The following is a 10,633-nucleotide window of genomic DNA, read 5'->3' as shown; positions in this document are numbered from 1 at the left end:
TTTAAAAACACTGCCCACTAAGATAAGTTTATTTTTAATCATAATTACAAAACTTTTTTAAAAATCTGAATGTTTTTTTCTAATGCATTTATTAACTTTAATTTTAATTAATTTTAATTATGTGAGGTGTGTTTTTTATTTTTTATTGTGGTGTTTAGTCTGTTTGTTTTTTTTTCTCATTAATAGCAATGAAAACTCATGGATACGGAGTTCACATTGCTATTAATGAGAAAGCTGTGGAATACTCTACCTGATTGGTTGAACAGTCACACGTGGCTGCATTTCCTGCGTGGGAACCTGGAGGACAGGAGCGCCCTTTGCAGCTTGGGAAGAGAAGGTCTTCCCAACTGAATCCCACGCTCCTCCGGGACCACCGAGTAATTTCGTAGAAATGTTTCAGGTCGGAGGCAACCGCCCACAGGAAGCCTCCGACCGCAATTTCTGGGTCATTGTCCTTCATACTTTCTCCTCTTATTAAATAAATAACTAAAGATGTGATATTTCACCAAATCTACTAAACCAGAACAAGTGTCTGGACTGTAACTCTGATGTAGAAGTAGTGGGAAAAGCCCACAGGGCGCTACAACAACACATCCACACAAGCTGCAGTACAGAGATAGAACGTACAGCTGGTGAACTGGAGCAAGACCGTCCTAATAACAGTTGTTTCTGGCTACAAAGCTGTCCATCAAAATGGAGTTTAAAAGTTGTCAATGCCCAATGATATGAAAGAAACCAAAAGGAACTTTACACAATCAAATGCGGGTGTCATTCGCGATAGGGTTCAATGAGATCAGACTGATCTCCCAGCCCAGTTATCTCAAGCCAAGAGCGGCTACAAACTGACGGATACCCAGGCAGAGTGGTGATGGGAGATATTGTTGGTGAAGATGACATGAATGACTCTGTAACGACCAGATATTAACCCATCAAGAGCAGCTAATGTCCTGTTAGCCATATGTGGCAGTATCGTCAGTGGGTCTGGTGTTGCTCACACTGCAATTTCTGGACTCAGCTACAGAATGTGGATTCTGGCAGATGCAAAGCGGATACTTGGCAAGATCGCACCCACCAAGAGGGCAGCTGCTACTGCAAGGAAGGGAAATCCCAGTGGAGCGCAGCAGGAACACCATGGGAAGCACCAGAGAAAACAGCTGGGATTTCAAGGGCCAGTAGAGCGCTGAAAGGACGAAGGCAGAAATACTTCTTTATGCCATAGCCAGCTGTTATAGAAATGCTGTTTGCTGCATAAGCCTTCACATTATTATTCTGACTAGGAGTTTGGGGTCTCTTATGATGTGGGCTTTCCCAAGACTATTCCCAATTTCAGGAGTAATATTTCCAATGACACACAGTTCTGCAACATTTACTATTTATTTCCATCCAAGGTGCAGCACTCCATTCTTATAAATCATTTCACCAAGTGGTTTGTGGAAGAATTGAGTGCCACACAGTCCAAGGATTGAAAGCTGCACATTGATAAAATGAACTGTTTTGATACAGTGCCACTCATCCACCTCCCAACAGCAGTCTTAAAGCAACAAAAGTGCCAGTTCACCAGCAGCTACCAGTAGACTGAGGAAACTTGTCACAAGTGTCTGACAGGCTGATTTGAGCGCTATGTCTGTCTGAATTCCCATCTGATCAGTGAAGTGAGAAACAACATTTCGAAGAACACCAGAAAATATTCTCATTATATTTTTAATTTAATCCACAGAATACAAAATAACAAGAAACACCAAAGAACAGAACATTTATACACGATAGAATCTCCCAGTTACAGTAAAATGTACACTCAGGAACGCCAGGTCCCCCTTAGATATGAACAAGTAAAGTACAATTGATCACATCTTCGAATCTGAATGAGGTCTTCTTGTGTTCACACTAAGCTCGGCCTTTCAGAAGTTTCATTCATGGTTAGTGTTGGTCGCTTGAATCATCATTGTGTTCCTGTAGTGAACGGAATTAACAGAATTGTAATCTTCAGATGGACTGAGTGCAATCTGAGTTCAATGTTTTATTGATGTTGATAATCATGATCAAGAAGGCAATTATCTGACACAATGTCCCAGTTTACACTTACGTTTGAAGACTCAGGCAATCAATCTTTTGACTTGCTTCACACCTATATTAAAATATTAATATTTTTCTGTTTAGTACAGGGGATCAATGAGACATTTTGCATATTTCTCAAATTTTAGAAATGTCTGTAAGCAAAAGATTTTAATGGTATTATATAAAGAAATGAAGAAACGTTAACTCTGGACATTTCAGAGTTGCGATTCAATGGCTCAGCGTTGGTGTGGAGAAATCCTTACCAAACATTTTATGTTCTGCAGTGCTGGTAAAGTGGGGCTGTGCAGTTAATGGGTAAACTAATGAAGGCTGAGTTTATTGAACATTGAGTCCCTATTGTACTCTCCTCTCAGGAGAATCAGCAATTGTTGCCTGGTAGATGGTGAGAATGTCGGCAACTATCCATAAGCCATTACATTTATCGATTCTGATGTAATCTTCACTGGAGAATAAAATCATCTCTACTTTGGTTCATCTCAAAACTCTTTGACTAGGGCTGGAGAACACTCAACAAAATTCAAGTATTCATAGCCCGTCCTCCACTGTCTGTGGGTGGGCATTGAATTCAATAAAAGCACATTACTGACACAGATTCTATACTGTCCAGCTAAATCCACGCGTCAACAGTTTATTGTTGTTAATAATCATCTGGAAAAAACTCCTGGTTTATACTTACGTTTGTAGACTCTATGAGGGGGGATTCTTCTGATTTTCACCTGTATTAAAATATTCAAATTTATATGTTTAGTGTGACGATAGAAGTGATATTTTGTAACTAATTAGTTTTAGTGTCATCCTAAAATGAAAGATCTAAATGATCTTAAATGAGAAATAGGAAATGTTAACTCTTTAAATTTCAAGGATGACATGCAGTGGCTCAGTGTTGGGTGGTGAAGACCATGCCAAACATCTGTATATTCTATGCTGCACCAACAGTGAATGCAGCACTGGTACAGTGGGACCAATGGTTAAAGTATTAAAGTAATAAAATAGACTTTATTGTGTTAACCCCCCAAAAATAAGGAGCAATTATTTTCTTTACTAACAGTAAGAGGCGATAATATCTCCATACAGATTTACTGCTAGTGAAATAGTCAGGTGCGGCTCTGAATTATTTTCTGCTACTTCACACGGTTCTCGAAGGGAAGAGAGTGAAGATACGAAAACAACAACATAAAGTCCGACAGGGGAGAAAATCCTGACCCAAAGTCCAGGATGCCCATTGCCCTGATGTGTATAATTGTGAGGTTACCTCAATACTGTTTTCTCTTGATTCGAATGATTCACTGTTGCTGTCAACCGTCTTCAAACCTCGACACTCCACGTCAATGTCAATGACCTCGCCAGCAAAATATTCCACACGGCTTTTGCAGAAACCTTTTTCCTGTCAAAATAAAACACAAATCTTCCTAAATAAATAAATGACAACAAGGTCAGCATGGACACAGGTAGTTTCTATGAGATAACTTAGTACTTGTTTAAAATCTCCTTAAGCATTGTGTCCTTTGGCAAGTCAGGCACAAGCACATTTATCCAGATTTCATACAACTCAGGCCCAGCTTCAGTAAAGAAAATAGCTATTTTCTGTTCCAGCACTGCCCAGTTCTGATCTGCATGTTATTTGCAGTGAAATACATTTCTAGCCAATCCATATGCGCTTTGAACCTTTCCCAGTCATGTTTATATTCTCCTAAATGCCCAATCACTCCCATAGGTGTAGCCATTTTGACTCTGGCAGTTCAAACAATGTGCTCGTAATTTACCTCGAATTTGTAGCTGTAATCAAAAGAGAGATGCTCTCAAAGTCTCTCTGTCGGCTGGCTGAATCCTTCACCAACAAAAATTTCAGCTTTGTTTTATCCGATTATACAATTCGTCATTGCCATTTGTGATAGGTCCACAGAGCACACAGCACACAAGCTTGAAAGATGGCAGACCTTCCAGAACTTTTCTGTGGAAGCTGTTTCTTGTCAGGTGACCTGACTTATTTATTAAACACTCTGGTGCAGTAAGACAATGCGTCCACAGTGTGGAGCTACAGACATAACAGTACTTACGGCCCTTTCTATGATATAACTCAGTACACACGGCCCTTTCAATCATATAACTCAGTACACATGGTCCTTTCTATGATATAACTCAATACTCATGGCCCTTTCTATAAAATCACAGAATCAGAGAAGTTTACAGCATGGTATGAGGCCATTTTGGCCCATCGTGTCCATGCCAGCCAAGAAGAGGCAATCCAGCCTAATCCCATTTTCCAGCTCTAGGTCTGTAGCCCTGTAGGTTACGGCACTTCAGGTGCACTTCAAAATACTTTTTAAATGTGGTGAGGGTTTCTGCCTCTATCACCCTTTCAGGCAGTGAGTTCCAGAACCCCACGTCCCTCTGCATGAAGAAATTTCCTCTCAAAACCGCTCTAGACTGTCTACCAATTACTTTAAATTTATTCCCCCTGGTTGTTGACCCCTCTGCTAAGAGAAATAGGCCCTTTCTATCCACTATATCAAGGCCCCTCATAATTTTATACAACTCAATGAGGTCTCCCCTCAGCTTCCGCTGTTCCAATGAAAACAAATCCAGCCTATTTAATCTGTCCTCATAGCTAAGATTCTCCACTCCGAGCAACATCCTGTAAATCTCCTCTGTACCCTCACCAGTACAATCACGTCCTTCCTTTAATGTGGTGACCAGAACTGCATGCAGTACTCCAGTTGTGGCTTAACCAGTGTTTTATACAGTTCAAGCATAACCCCCCCTGCTCTTGTATTTTATGCCTTGGCTAATAAAGGCAAATATCCCATATGCTTTCTTAACCATCTTATCTACCTGGCCTGCTACCTTCAGGGATCTGTGGACATGCACTCCAAGGTCCCTTTGTTCTTCTACACTTCTCAGTGTCCTACCATTTAATGTGTATTCCCTTGCCTTGTTCGCCCTCCCAAAATGCATTACCTCACACTTCTCTGGATTAAATTCCATTTTCCACTGTTCTGCCCACCTGACCAGTTGATTAATATCTTCCTACAGTCTGCAGCTTTCTTCTTCATTATCAACCACACAGCCGATTTTAGTATCTTCTGCAAACTTCTGAATCATACCCCTGATGATATAACTCAGTACTCATGGACCTTTCTATGATATAACAGAGAAACATAGAAACATAGAAAATAGGTGCAGGAATAGGCCTTTTGGCCATTCGAGCCTGCACCGCCATTCAATAAGATCATGGCTGATTATTCCCTCAGTACCCCTTTCCTACTTTCTCTCCATACCCCTTGATTCCCTAAGCCGTAAGGGCCTAACTCCCTCTTGAATATATCCAATGAACTGGCATCAACAACTCTCTGCGGCAGGGAATTCCACAGGTTAACATCTCTATGAGTGAAGAAGTTTCTCCTCATCTCAGTCCTAAATGGCCTACCCCTTATCCCAAGACTATGTCCCCTGGTTCTGGATCTCCCCAACATCGGGAACAGTCTTCCCGCATCTAACCTGTCCAGTCCCTTCAGAATCTTATATGTTTCTATGAGATCCCCTCTCATCCTTCTAAACTCCAGTGAATAAAAGCCCAGTTGATCCAGTCTCTCCTCATATGACAGTCCATCCATCCCTGGAAAGAGTCTGGTGAACCTTCGCTGCACTCCCTCAATAGCAAGAGCATCCTTCCTCAGATTAGGAGACCAAAACTGAACACAATATTCCAGATGAGGCCTCACCAAGGCCCTGTACAACTGCAGTAAGACCTCCCTGCTCCTATACACAAATCCCCTAGCTATGAAGGCCAACATATCATTTGCCTTCTTCACCTCCTGCTGTATCTGCATGCCATCTTTCAATGACTGATGAACCATGACACCCAGGTCTCGTTGCACCTCCCCTTTTCCTAATCTGCTGCCATTCAGATAATATTCTGCCTTCTTGTTTTTGCCCCCAAAATGGATAACCTCACATTTATCCACATTATACTGCAACTGCCATGCATTTGCCCACTCACCTAACCTGTCCAAGTCACCCTGCAGTCTCTTAGCGTCCTCCTCACAGCTCACACTGCCACCCAGTTAAGTGTCATGTGCAAACTTGGAGATATTACACTCAATTCCTTCATCTAAATCGTTAATGTATATTGTAAATAGCTGGGGTCCCAGCACTGAGCCCTGCGGTACTCCACGAGTCACTGTCTGCCATTCTGAAAAGGACCCGTTTATTCCGACTCTCTGCTTCCTGTCTGCCAACCAGTTCTCTATCCATGTTAGTACATTACCCCCAATACCATGTGCTTTGATTTTGCACACCAATCTCTTGTGTGGGACCTTGTCAAAAGCCTTTTGAAAGTCCAAATACACCACATCCACCGGTTCTCCCTTGTCCACTCTGCGAGTTACATCCTCAAATAATTCCAGAAAATTCGTCAAGCATGATTTCCCTTTCATAAACCCATGCTGACTTGGTCCAATCCTGTCACTGCTTTCCAAATGCGCTGCTAGTTCATCCTTAATGATTGATTCCAACATTTTCCCCACTACTGATGTCAGGCTAACCAGTCTATAATTACACGTTTTCTCTCTCCCTCCTTTTTAAAAAACTGGTGTTACATTAGCTACCCTCCAGTCCATAGGAACTGATCCAGAGTCGATAGACTTTTGGAAAATGATCACCAATGCATCCACTATTTCTAGGGCCACTTCCTTAAGTACTCTGGGATGCAGACTATCAGGCCCCTGGGATTTATCAGCCTTCAATCCCATCAATTTCCTGAACACAATTTCCTGCCTAATAAGGATATCCTTCAGTTCTTCCTTGTCACTAGACCCACTGTCCCCTAGTACATTCGGATGGTTATTTGTGTCTTCCTACGTGAAGACAGAACCGAAGTATTTGTTCAATTGGTCTGCCATTTCTTTGTTCCCCATTATAAATTCACCTGAATTTGAATGCAAGGGACCTACATTTGTCTTCATTAATCTTTTTCGCTTCACATATTTATAGAAGCTTTTGCAGTCAGTTTTTATGTTCCCTGCAAACTTCCTCTCGTACTCTATTTTCCCCCTCTTAATTAAACCCTTAGTCCTCCTCTGTTGAATTCTAACTTCCTCCCAGTCCTCAGGTTTTTTGCTTTTTCTAGCCAATTTATATGCCTCTTCCTTGGTTTTAACACTATCCTTAATTTCCCTTGTTAGCCACGGTTGAGCCACCTTCCCCGTTTTATTTTTACTCCAGACAGGGATGTACAATTGCTGAAGTTCATCCATGTGATCTTTAAATGTTTGCCATTGTTTAGCCACCGTCCACCCTTTAAGTATCCTTTGCCAGTCTATTCTAGCCAATTTACGTCTCATACCATCCAAGTTGCCTTTCCTTAAGTTCAGGACCCTAGTTTCTGAATTAACTGTGTCACTCTCCATCTTAATAAAGAATTCTACCATATTATGGTCACTCTTCCCCAAGGGGCCTCGCACAACAAGATTGCTAATTAATCCCTTCTCATTACACACCACCCAGTCTAGGATGGCCAGCTCCCTAGTTGGTTCCTCGACATATTGGTCTAGAAAACCATCCCTAATACACTCCAGGAAATCCTCCTCCACCGCATTGCTACCAGTTTGGTTAGCCCAATCAATATGTAGATTAAAGTCACCCATGATAACTCAGTACACGTGATCTTTTCTATGACATAACTCAGGACTCACAGCGGTCTTTCTGGGGCGGAAGTGACAGATGGGATCATCAAATTCCAGTCCAGAATTCTTGGAGCAGACGGTTTCTTTCACCGAGAATGTTAAATCCACGTTGTACGACAATTTGCCTGTGCGATAAATCTAATGAAAGGGAAACAGGTGATTAGTGTGTTACCGTATCCAGTGTTCTTACTCTGGTCAGATAACACTCAGAACAACACAGCTCTTTATTTTCCACAGATGCCTCCACTGAGATAGTCAGAATCATCACCAACAGGGACTCTAGACAGTGAAACACACTTTGACCAGGACACACTTACATCCTTCACTCTTCTCCTGGTTATACCACAGAGATTGGTGGTCTCGGTGATTTCATTCAGCTTTATAACTGACTCTCTCAGAGCATCCTTAGGGCTTGGTATTCCTGTAGAGAGAAAAGGAAAGTTGTACAAAACACTCCAGCATTCTTCAGTGAATTCTTTGAAACATTGGTAAACTATCGCTGACTGAAGCTCATTGCCAATAAGTCGTTGCTTTGTGAGGAGTCGCTCTCTCCAGTACGTACCTGAGCAGTGGAGGATCTGCACTGCAGCAATGGTGAGGAGAAAGGAGTTCATTCTGCCCCTTGTGTGATCAGCTGGCTGGTTTCTAAGAGTAAAGGAGCTGCTTCTCTCTCTTGCTCTGCCTTTCCCTTGCAGCGTTCAGTCTTTATATACAGTACCACCACCACATTCAGACACTGACTCATATTTGCTCAGTGTGGTGATCCTGGGCACGGAAATCTGCTGACAAGTCGGCTCGAATATGGGCAGAGCTTCCTCCAAATATCGTCATTGTGCCAAAAGTGTGAGATCAGATTTTGTTCCGTGAAATAATGAATTGACAGAGAAGAGGAAATGGTCTTCTGTAACCTGTTCAAAATCACACTCAGCGAATGGAGTTAACTTGTGGATTCATCTGTTTATTGGCCTGCAAGACCATCAGCAGGCCGGGGCAGCTTGCAGCAGCGTGTGACTTCAGGGAGCAGTGTGTGCTGCTGCAGAAGGGCGACAGCTGACTGCAGTGCAGACAGGTACAGCAGGAGTGGTGAGGGCGTGGCGAAGGAGCGGCCAGAATTCGTAGCGGGATGAGATCCGAGACCAGGAGAGGTGAGAGTTCGTGGCCCAGGGGCAGCACAGGCCAGTCCACAATACGATATGTGTGCGCACTAGGTCCATGCAGCAGAGTTAGTCTCCAGTCATCTTGGTTATTTCTTGCCACTAGACCAAGTCCTAGCTCGGTCAAGCCCATAGGGTGCTACGGCCACCACACGTTAAAAAACATTCTCGCACAGGCATCTTCCATCCTTCAAGATGTAGTTCTGGATCCGGAATATTAGGTCCTTCATTGAAACACCTGCGAACTCATCACTTTTCGGCGTGGAAGCAAGTCATCCTCGTTTCGAGGGTCTGCCTATTGTAATTTCTGTAAGCTTGTAATGTTTGTAGCTGCACACTGTGGATGTGGATGCATTGTGTACTGCAAGTGCAGAGTTAATAATAAACAGAAGCAGGCAGATTTCCGGAGGCTTCCGACAGAGCTGCTTGCCATGTTAGGAGCTGTGTGTGCTTGTGCTCTGTGAATTATCACATTTGGCGATTGAGATGGGATTTTTTTGGATGATTTAAAGCTTAAATTTTGTTGGGGAAGGATTCAGCCAGCTGACAGAGAGACTGTGGAAGTTTCTGTCTTTGGAAAAAAGCTAAAAAATCCAAGGTAAAATACAGCACACAGTGTGAACAGCTAGAGATTAAAATGGCAGCACCCGCAGGTGTAATGCGACATTTGGGGGAATATAGACACGACCGGGAACGTTTTAAAGCGTATGTGGATCGGCTAGAAATATATTTCACTGCAAATAACATAATCGAAGTTCCAGACAACGCAGTCCAGAACCGGGCTGTGTGGGAACGTAAGAAAGCGATCTTCTTATCGAAGGAGGGTCCGGCATTATACGAAACCCTTGTAAATCTGCTTATGCCTGACGCGTCAAAGAACACAATGCTTAAAGAGATTTTAATGAAGCTGGAGCAGCATTATAACCCAAAATCGTTAGAAATTGCTGAAAGTTATCGTTTCGGGATTTGGAATCCAAAGGCAGATGAAAGTATCAGTGATTACATCGTAGCATTAAAAAAGCTATCGATGCACTGTCATTTTGGAAACTTTCATTACGGGATCGTTTTGTTTGTGGGGTGAAAAATAATGCGATCAGAAGGAAGTTATTGACGATGGATGACTTGACTTTTCACATTGCTTGTCAAACAGCGAGGTCGATAGGCATGGCCGAACAATATTCCCGAGAATTAAATAATAATTACGGTCATCAGTCGACCGAGATAATTCACCTGCAGGTTCAAAGTAAAAGATGGTGGGGGCCCAAAGTCTCAGAAGCTGGAAATTCTAACAGAGCGTCGAAGTCGTGCTATAGGTGCCTGGGACAACACATTGCTCAAAGTTGTCCATACGTGAAGGCAGAGTGTTTCTTCTGCAGAAAGACTGGGCATCTTGCGAAGGCATGCCAACTGAATGGTAAACCAGATTTTAAAGCTATGAGTCCAGCGTTCAAAGCTATGAGTAGAAAACCCAAGAGACTACAGAGCATGGAAGAACAACAACAGGATAAGGAGATGTTAGAGTTACACATCATCAGGAGCACGAGGTTAACAGACAACGATTCGGAAAGCATCAAAATCCAAATAGATGTTGCGGGATTCAAGATACCATTGGAAATTGACACGGGTGCATCCGTGAGTGTAGTACTGGAGTCACTATACCGCGATAAATTGCGTGATTTCCAACTGGAGAAATCCAAGCTAGAGCTGCGAGGCTACTCG

General features: G+C 42.6%; 1 pseudogene; it reads right to left on the bottom strand.

Moving 5' to 3' along the window:
* Window positions 1–1,890: 1,890 nt before the first annotated feature.
* On the bottom strand, window positions 1,891–8,389 carry LOC139259410 (secreted phosphoprotein 24-like; annotated as a pseudogene).
* Between the last annotated feature and the right edge of the window lie 2,244 nt (window positions 8,390–10,633).

Source organism: Pristiophorus japonicus, chromosome 3, assembly GCF_044704955.1.
Source record: "Pristiophorus japonicus isolate sPriJap1 chromosome 3, sPriJap1.hap1, whole genome shotgun sequence".
NCBI classification, from domain to species: domain Eukaryota; kingdom Metazoa; phylum Chordata; class Chondrichthyes; family Pristiophoridae; genus Pristiophorus; species Pristiophorus japonicus.
The sequence above is the reverse complement of the archived record's forward strand: the minus strand, read 5'-3'. Positions and strand labels throughout refer to the sequence as shown.